The sequence below is a fragment of the Pan troglodytes genome, chromosome 4 (assembly GCF_028858775.2).
Source record: "Pan troglodytes isolate AG18354 chromosome 4, NHGRI_mPanTro3-v2.0_pri, whole genome shotgun sequence".
Classification (NCBI taxonomy): domain Eukaryota; kingdom Metazoa; phylum Chordata; class Mammalia; order Primates; family Hominidae; genus Pan; species Pan troglodytes.
The window spans coordinates 111,497,602-111,508,077 of NC_072402.2; positions in this window are offsets into that span (position 1 = coordinate 111,497,602).

The following is a 10,476-nucleotide window of genomic DNA, read 5'->3' on the forward strand; positions in this document are numbered from 1 at the left end:
ATGACTTTTCTCCTCTTTTAGCTAATAGATGGTCCAAAGGTCACTTTAAGTCTCTCTCACACACACACACACACACACACACACACACACTGCCCACTTTAGAAATTAGACCATCTAGCCCCCCAGTTAACACACCATTTCTCCCCCTCACCTAAAATTTCTTTAAAGAGCCCCAAACTACTATTTTTTAAATTTATAAATTATTATTTGTCACACTGTAAAAATGATATTGATACTGATACCATTTCTAGCATGTCCAGTAATTTTTAGAGGGCAAATAACATTAACAGCTGGTCACTGCATCATCATTTGGGGCTGCAATATTGTGAAATATATATTTGATCTTCCTCCATTTCTTGATGAATAGCTTCTAAAACCCTTGGAATCTCCACAAAGATAAGGGTGTCTTTTGTATGCTAATGAGGTAACTGGTGGTAGGGAGCTCTTACACAGCTTCAGCATGAGGTTGGTCACTGCAAGACCAAGGCATGATGAGAGGGTTGGTGACTTTCAGTCCCACCGCCAACCTCTGAGGAGTGGAGGGGGCAAAGAGTTAAAGGTTGAGCTGATCATCAATGGCCAATGATAGAATCGCTCATGCTTATATAAGGAAGCCTCCAGGAAAACCTAAAAGGCAGGGTCCAGGGAACTAACTGATATCTGAACACACAGAGGGTTCCTGGAGGGTGGCACGCCTGGAAAGGGAATGGCAGCTCTGTGCCCCTGCTCACATACCTTGTCCTGTGTATCTTTCCATGTTGCTGTTCATCTGTATCCTTTGTAATATCCTTTATGATGAATGGGTAAACATAAGTAAAGTGTTTTTCTGAGTTCTCTGAGCTGCTCTGGCAAATTAATGGAGCTTGAGAAGGGGCTCATGGGAACCCCAATTTATAGCTGGTCAATCAGAAACACAGGTCACAACCTGGGCCTTGTGATTGGCATCTGAAGTGAGGGGCACTCATCAGACTGAGCCTTTAACCTGTGGGATCTGAAACTATCTCCAGGGAGATAGTGTCAGAATTGAATTATTGGCCACCTAGCTGGTATCCACTAGAGAAGTACTTGGTATGTGTGGAAATATCCCCCAACATTTGGTGTCAGAAATGTTGAGTGATGTGTGAGTGAGAGTAGGAAAAAACACCTTTGGATTTTTTCCATATCTTTTATGAGCAGAATTGGTATTAGGCTCTGAAAAATAATGATCTTTACGTTGCTGGCTCTAGGACCCACAGTTTTCTCAGGAGGTCTCTGTAAACATTCTCCCAGATTCACATAGGCCAGAATTTGATGGTTAAATGCCAGAATAATGATTGAACTAGGTGAACAGGCAGTTCTATTTGCACCAAAGATACTGTGGTACCAGAAAATAGTCCCCATGACATAGCAGCAGAGCCTTGTCTCCCCACAGGGTGCCTGAGGTGTGTTCCCACAGTGTTACCAAACTGAATTTCAGTCTACCTGCCCAGCGCAGCAAAGCCAGACACTGACATCAGGATTGCAGTGACAGAAAGTGAGACACTTATTGCAGGGCACCAAGCAAGAAGAATTGGGCAGCTAAGGCTTAAGACCCAGACTCCCTGACAGCTTACAGATAAGGGTTTTAAAGATGAGGAGGCAGAGGTTATAAACAAAGCCATAAATCAAACATGGGGGCTATACATTGGTTTGACCTAAAAAGCCAGGGGCCCACAGGTCATAGGTGGATTTAAAGATTTTCTGATTTGCAATTGGTTAAGAAGGCAAAGATTTGTCTAAACATTTGGGATCAGCAGAAAAGAATGTGAGCTCTGGCTCATGGGTGTGACCTCCTCCAAGTCACTCAGGAAGAAATTTAGAACAAAGAACAGCAAATCAGAGCTCAGTCCTCAGTTCCTCCTTATCTGAGGACTACACACAAATAGAACCATGTAATAGGGGTCCAGGTTTCTGAAAAATAACTCAGGGACATATGTTGAGATGTTATCTTTAGTTTCTATAGGGAACCAAACATTCCCTGACTCTAACTTTTTGGCTATTGTTTTAGGATACGATTTCCTTCGTGCTTATGAGGGTGCTTACTTACTTTTCAGGGCTAGCTAAGTGCCTGGAATTTCTCTTGAAGGAACTCAAGATTTTCCTTTATTTCCACGCTTAGAGTGGGGGTACCTGGTAGGCTTCTAAGAGGGGTCTCTACTCTATCTCATTTCCCCCTGTCTCTTGTCAACCCATCAATCCTGATGGGTATGGGGATGCAGGCTGCTGTGGCTACTTGCTGCTGAACTGGGGCAATGATTGGAGACTAGGATATGAGGAGAGAAAGTTTCTAGCATGGAGCTTGAGATATTCATGTGTCTCAGGCATGGCACCATGGTGCTGAACTATCATTGTATTGTTGCTTTAGTTAATGCTGTACCATAACATTTTAATACACATTTGGCTATAATATAAAGCATAAGTAAAATTAGCAAGATGCCTAATTAGCAATCCAGAAAACATGGACTGCATTCCATAAGGAATCTAAGAAAACGAGGAAGAAAACCAGTTCTTGGGGACAGTCAAGGAGACCTGCTGTAACCAAATGGCTTGTTCTCTAATTCTTTTTAGATGAGTTTTTAGATGATTTTTTACCTCCACAGATTCATTTATGTAAGTATAGCATGTGATATTTACAACCACACACATTTTTTTTCTGAACAGCTAAAATGTAATCTAAGGCTATTATGTAAGATCAATTATGTAAGACAATCTGAGCTAATGAACTAATTCCTCTCTTCTGAGTGTCTATTGCCAATGCAGCTTCATCACAAGAATTCCTAAAGTTGGGGAGAGATTTCTAATCATGTACACATTGGATGCCATTCCTCACCAAGGTAACAAAGTTCACCGAGGAAGTACCCAGCTCCATCTTTTTGGTATTTGGGCAAGTATAGATTTGTGGATCCCCAAAGTGAGTATGTGGACTGTTTAGTTTCAATAAATTGCTTAATTTGTTGGGAGCTAAGATATGTGATTTCTAACATGTTTAGAGAACAGGCCTCTAAGGAGGCATATTGAGGGTGTAGGGGTCTTGCTTATCTGAAGAGGAAAAATTGAGGAAGGCATTATAATGAGGTAGAGCGTCAATATTTTTCAGCAAATTTCCTTGAGATCCAACAGAGGGGACTTCTAAAATAATGGAATTCTCTTGTATACTACTTTTGGGGGGGCATTCAGGATATGACAGTTTAATGAACTGGTGCACTGTTGTTCTATTAACTGAGTCAGATGACATCTACAGGTTACCTCTCTTTGCCAATGAATGAGAAATCCTAAACATAGAGTTCTCCTTTTGATTTGGGGGGAACAAAGTCCACAAGGAAGCATAACAAAAAAGGCAATCATGTCAATAGTTCAATGTGAGCACCTGAAGAAATTAAGACCCCCACAGCAGCACACAGAATCTGCTTAGACAGTAGTAGATGCAAAAAATAAGAAAAGCAATGACCAATAATATTGTTAAGTACTTTGGTATCTCTTATTACTTATATTTAGGAGTCTGTCTTCTGAATGGCAACTTGGGATCTATCAGGGATTTGCTGGTCCAATTAGAGAAGTCAGCCTTGGGGGGCCTCCACCTCAGGCTTGGATGGTCAGGACTGTGATGTTTTTATGATGTGCTTCCCATTTTCTGTTGCATTTCGAGAGTTGGGGTCAAATGACTCTTGGAAACCAGCTTTACCCAGGAATCAGTTTGACTCTTTAATTTTACTGAGGAATGAGTCATCAGCAGCACCTCATATGGTCCCATCCAGCAAGAATAACGTTGATCTGAAATCAGTCTCTTTAGAATCTGGAAGCACTAAGTTGAGGTGTCTAGATGTTAGATTCAAAGCATCTTTAGTTAAAGTGGCAGAAGGCAGTGGCAACCTGACAAGTTTTCTTTGCCTGTATCCCAAGGTAGAAACTTCAGCTTTAGGGGCTTCAGGAAAAAGATGGTAGCAATTTCATTGAGTTCAAGTCAGAAAAGTGGGAAGAAACATTAGTTTTGAGACTTTTATTCAGAAAAGAATTCAGGATTCAGTTCAAGTAAAAACTCAAACAATGGACAATCCTAGAATCTAATAACAGGTATACTATCATTTTCTTCTGAAATGTAAGTTTTCTCTTTCCAGTCCCCCTTCTCTTTAAAAAAATCAGACCAGGACCAATTTATTTGCAAAATAAGTTTTAGCTTTATTATACTAGGCCTAATTATTTGCATAAAGTGCAGCAAGACAGTTATTGGCCATATAGACTTTTAAAAATAGGCTTTACTAGAATGTTTTTCATAGAAAAACTCAGATTAGACATTTAAAAGCCTCTTGAGCCAAGCCAAGGATTTATCTGTGTCTGCAGATACCTGTATGAATTGGGTGATTCCTCTCTTTTCAAGGTTCCAAAATATCTTGAGATTCCTGGGCCTGTCAGAAAATGACCTTACTTACCAAAGGTTCAGCAACATTGTAAGAAAACTGTGTACACAAAGTACCAGGCCAGTTTTTCCCAGGGGCTATTTATTGACTCTATAAAGTCAACCTCAATTCCTCAATGCAGTCTGGTCATATCAGAAAATATGCCATTCCAGTCAAAGCCTTGGTAAAATAACCAGTGTCTCTAATTGTGTCCTGTTATAAAACAGATTCTTACTGAACTTATGCAAATAACTATATTGCTATAAAATAAAAAAATACACAATTTCCAAATTTTAGAGAAATAAAAATTCTTCAAATTTTGCTCACAACAGTATGCTTTACTCAGTTGTTAAAAGCTATAAATAGCTCAAAAGAAAAAAGTTTCCTTGACTCTGAAAAACAAAACAAAAAGAATCAGCAACATTTCAAACAAGAAAGCGAAAAATTATTTTAGTCCTCTTTTAGTTTAGTCCCATGTACTTAACTTGTTCTGCTTGATATTGGGTTAGCAAGCCTCATGAATGCATCAGCTTTTTAATTAAAGCCCTGGAAGCTTTTTAACTAGTCTAACGGTACAATTTCCAAAGTTATCAGAAATCTGTATTCAAGAGCACTTGCATGAGTCCTTTCCATGAACTTATTTGAAGAAGAAAATGCTTTTCGAGAAGAATCAAAGTAAAACAATAATTGTCTATAGATGACAAAAGTCTTAGAACAGCCATGTTAAAAACCCAATTGACAAGGAAATGTGGTTATTTCTGTGGCACACAATAATTTAACATAATCATAACTATTACTGATAACATATACTGAGATATGAGAATTACAGAAATCTCATGCAATTTTGGAATACCTATTAATAACACTTATATATAAATGTAACTCAAATAAAGTTAAATACAATTTTATATTTGGCAATGCTTACTCTATGATTTGAACATACCAAATAAGCCTAATATGTCTCTCTTGGACCTCTAGGGGCTTTAATATCCAAAATATTCCTTTGAGGTGAGAAAGACTAAGTCTAGAATTTGAAATTTGATTTTGGAAAGTTTGTCAGATATCAAAGGTTTAAATCACTTGATAACCCCAAATAAGATCACAGGTCACTGTAAAATAAAGTCATTCATTTAGCCAAAGTGGTAATTCAGAGATTTTGAAAAGCAAAATCCTTTACTGTTTGATAGAGGGGATACTCAGTTTCCCAAAACAATCACTAAGACCTAATAAAACAGCATGGGGCCAATTGAATCTCATTTTCTTTCCTGTCTTTTATTTTTTGGAGTTTATGCAAAATGTTAAAACATCTTTTATTATCTCTTATTTTTTAAAATGTATTTATTTGGGACAGGGTCTGACTTTGTTGCCCAGGCTGGAGTGCAGTGGCACAATGATAGCTCACTGCAGCCTTGATGTCCCAGGTTTATGTGGTCTTCCCATCTCAGCCCCTTGAGTAGCTGGGACTATGGGTGTGTGCCACCACACCTGGCTAATTTTTTTAAAAATTTCTTATAGCAACGGGGTCTCACTATGTTGCCCAGGCTGGTCTCAAACTCCTGGGCTCAAGCGGCTCTCCTACCTCAGCTTCCCAAAGTGCTGGGATTACAGACATAAGCCTCTATACCTAGCCTATTATCTCTTATTAATATTACATGAAAGTCTCATTTGAAAAAGAAAAAATTCTACCTTTGCATTAGTGTATTATTAATGCTAAAGCTAATTTTAATAAAACAATAAATTCATTCAATCTCAATCAATTTTGACTATACAAGATAAGGTTTTCATAAACCTTTTATAATCTCTCATAATTTTTTATTAAAGAGTAGATTTTGCTGGACATGATGGCTCACACATGTAATCCCAGAATTTTGGGGGGCCAGAGTGGGAGTATGACTTCAGATCAGGACTTCAAGATCAGCCTGGGCAACACAGTGAGACTGTATCTTTACAAAAATAGAAATAAGAAAATTAGCCTGGTGTGGTGGCATGGGCCTATAGTCCTAGCTAGTCCTAGCTACTTGGGAGGCTGAGGCAGGAGTTTGAGGCTGCAGTGAGCTGTGATCATGCCACTGCACTTCAGCAGACTATGTCTCTAAAATTGAAATAAATAAATAAATAAATAAATAAATAAATAAATAAATAAATAAAAAATCCGATCAATGCTTCAAGAAAACGCTATTATCCTGACACTGGGGCCCAGACTATGGCCCTGCATCAGCGTGCCTTGGATATTGTTTAATTTTTAGAAAAACTAAGTAACTTTTCATTTTAGCTGACTTGATTATACACAGAATTCCTTTCACAGAAATTACTCTCTCTCTTTTTTTTTTTTTTTTTTTTGAGACAGAGTCTCACTCTGTCCCCCAGGCTGGAGTGCAGTGGCGCCATCTCGGCTCAGTGCAACCTCCCTCTCCCGGGTTCACGCCATTCTCCTGCCTCAGCCTCCCGAGTAGCTGGGACTACAGGCGCCTGCCACCACGCCTGGCTAATTTTTTTGTATTTTTTTAGTAGAGACGGAGTTTCACCGTGTTAGCCCGGATGGTGTCGATCTCCTGACCTCATGATCTGCCTGCCTCGGCCTCCCAAAGTGCTGGGATTACAGGCGTGAGCCACCGCGCCCGACCTACTCTCTCTCTTGAACTGTCTTTACATTTTACTTTTCCTTTAACAAAACAAGATTCTCAAACTTTTGAATAACATTTTAAAATTAAAAACACATCCTGTTTTCTTTATATACTTTGCATATAGAATTGCTTTTCTTATATCTAGTAGTCTTAATTACATATACTAATTATAGTATTAACTCTTACTAAATCTTATTTTTAGTGAAAAATCTTGGAGGTAAGCAATTTTAATTATGTATCAGATACAGAACCCAGGACAAAGGGCAATGCCTGGAGCTAGGCGTCGTAACCTAAGGCTCAAATCTGAAGACATAAGTGTATAGACAAGTTAAGCAAGTATCCAAAGTACTACAAAAGCAGTAGTTTTATGACCTGAAAACATCTAGCAAAGGCAGTATCTGACCAATAGATCTAGGCAAAAATGTCTAAATTAAATTCTGAAGATGCTTTTGTTTTACCAACAATTTTGAAAATATATTTATTTACTAAAGATTATTAAAATCACATGAACCAAAAAAATATTTGGACTTATTTAATTTATGAGTACTCCTTTATTTATAAACCAATTTGATATCATAGACAACATACAAAGACATACACACATGCATACATGAACATCCAAACAGACATAAACAAAGACCCTACAGCCTTGATTTTATTTTATTTTTATTATTCACAATTTGTTTTTAGGGTTTATATATTTCATTTTTATTTTTATAGATTTAGGGATACAAGTGGAATTGTGTTATGTGGATATGTTGTGTAGTGGTGAAATCTGCGCTTTTAGTGTACCATCACCTGAATAGTGTCCATTGTATCCAGTAGGTAGTATTTCCTCTCTCACTGCCCTCCCCCACTCTCAGCTTTTGGAGTCTCCCGTATCTTGTATACCACTCTGTATGTCTGTGTGTACTCATTGTTTAGCTTCCACTTATAAATGAGAATATGTGGCTTTTTACTTTCTGAGTAATTTCACTTAGGAAAATGGCCTCCAGTTCCGTTCGTGTTGCTGCAAAAGACATGATTTTATTCTTTTTTGTGTAGATTCTAAAACTCTAGTCATGAGCCTGGAAAGACTCACCCGTTCAAATAGGACTGTATTCAAATTATGCCCCAATAAATGGAACAAGTCAAAATCCATTTGTCCCACATGGCTCAAGCCCTCACTAAGCCCCAGTGGAAACAAGGTAACAATCTATACCTCAAAGCAAAGAGAGAGAGAGATTGAGAGAGAGAGAGAGAGAGAGAGAGAATATGAATCTATTATTCTTTAAGAAGGAGTTTGGGCTGCACTAGAGGAAGACTGCAAATGGATACCAAAGCTGGGTGCATGGTGGCTCACACCTGTAATCCCAGCACTTTGGGAAGCAGAGGGTTGCTTGAGGCCAGGCGTTCAAGACCAGTCTGGGCAACAAAGCAAGACTCTGTCTCTACAACAAATTGAAAACAAATCAAACCATTAGCCAGGCATAATGGTGTGTGCCTGTAGTCTCAGCTACTTGGGAGGCTGAGGAAGGTGGATCACTTGAGCCCAGGAGTTTGGGGCTGCAGTGAGCTATGATTGCACCACTGCACTCCAGGCTGGGTGACAGAGCATGACCCTGTCTCTCTTTATCTATAAAAGGATACCAAAGCAACACAAAATCACAGGAAATTACCACAGGATTTTATAGGACAAATTTTCTCATAATATAATTTCTAGTGCCCCCCCAAAGCCAAAGAGATCAGGTAATGCAATACAAAAGAGAACAGAGATTTAGATCTGAGAGGATGCTGTCCATTTACAACTCTTGAGATTCTCTGAGGAAAAACAGATGTTCTTCTCCCAAAGAAGAGTCTATGATGCCTTTTCTGTTTTCCTTAAGGAATCTCAGGCTGTTAAAAAAAAATGTTTTTTGGTTCCCACCATGTGACATCAAGTGTGCTAAGAGGAAGGAGGGGCAGGTAGAAGTAAATAGGGAAACAGAGGGAGTGCATATGGCTAGCAGGGCGTTAAGAAGACATACATCAAGTTGACAGAGAAATTTCTGCAGAGAGAAAACAGAGGACTTAAAATAATATCCATACACATATATTGCCTAAATGTCAGTTTTAATTAAAGTGATTTTTGACTACAGAGCTCTTAAAAAAATCCTTTCAAATCTCTTATTACCAGATATTAGCTGGGACAAACAGCTGATATTCCTGACTTTTGAACATTTTCCCCCGAAGTTGTCTTCCCCAGTGAAACTAGTAAGCCTTAACCAGGGTTATGCCTTAACCAAGGAGGCACAAGGTGTCCGAAGAGGTGCAAAGCAGTTCTCAAAAGATTCAGAATCACCTCACACACTGCTCAAAGAAAGGAAAGTTTTGCTAGCCACAAATGGAGTACAATTTACATCTCCATTCAGCCATATTGTTTAGGGTCTCAGCTTCTCAGCTAACCACCTGTACACAAAGGCACCAAAGTCCCCTATGTCCCCACAGACCGAGGACAGAAAATTAAAAGCTCTGCATGCAAGAAAAAAGGACCAAAAATGGCAAAAATCACACAAATACCACACCCAAAGGACTTGTTCCCTGGCCAGGCTGCCTCAGTGAAAGGGTGGAACTTTAGCTACTGAACTACAGCATGTGATGGTCTCCACTGTTCTTCCCAGAGGTGGGGGTGCAGGGTCTATAGCAGGAAGTTTTGAGCTTGCAAAGGATTTTAACTTTATTTAGGTGGGATTTTTGCTCTTTAATTTAGTAAAGAGAATTCTTATGGCTAGCCGTGACACTATTATGTATCTTCAAAAACTTGATATTCCCAGGAATTGTTTAGAATAAGAGATCTCTAAAATTCTTCTTTTAAATTTTGGAGTCCAATTTAAAGGATCCCTTTTTCAGGCCATTTTCTTCCAGAGGCTAAAGAATATTGCAGCCAAGCAGTGCAGTAATAAAAAATCATCTTTTTCATAGGCTCAAAGATAAAAATGGCTCAATTCTGCAGAATACCCCTTAATGGGCTACAAGGAGGAATAGAGCTCATATTTCCCATTTTAGATGACAAAACCTTAGGTGACAAACCCTTAATGCCTCCTCTGGGCTTTAAGCTGAGTTTCAAGCAAGCAAATAAAAATCAAAATGCAATTTCTCAAGGGCTCGCTCCCTTCAGCTTTTTACAGGGTATCCCCTACCAAATGCACTCTGACTTGCCAAAGGAAGGCCAGTTCCTACTGCTTTGCTGAAGCAAGGCCAGATGTCCTACTAAAGCAGAACCCCAGGTCTGAAGGAAGAGTACGTGGAGGCTGTTGCCCATGCACTCTCCACTTACCAAAAGACATTTTTCCAGCCTGGTGCCTTGTTTCTAATGCTGCAAAAATGAAAGTCCTATGGGCCAGCAATGGCTGGTTGGCAGCCAGACTCACGGACCTGTCCCTTAATGAAATAGTTTAGGCACCTGCTAGATGGGATCAGAG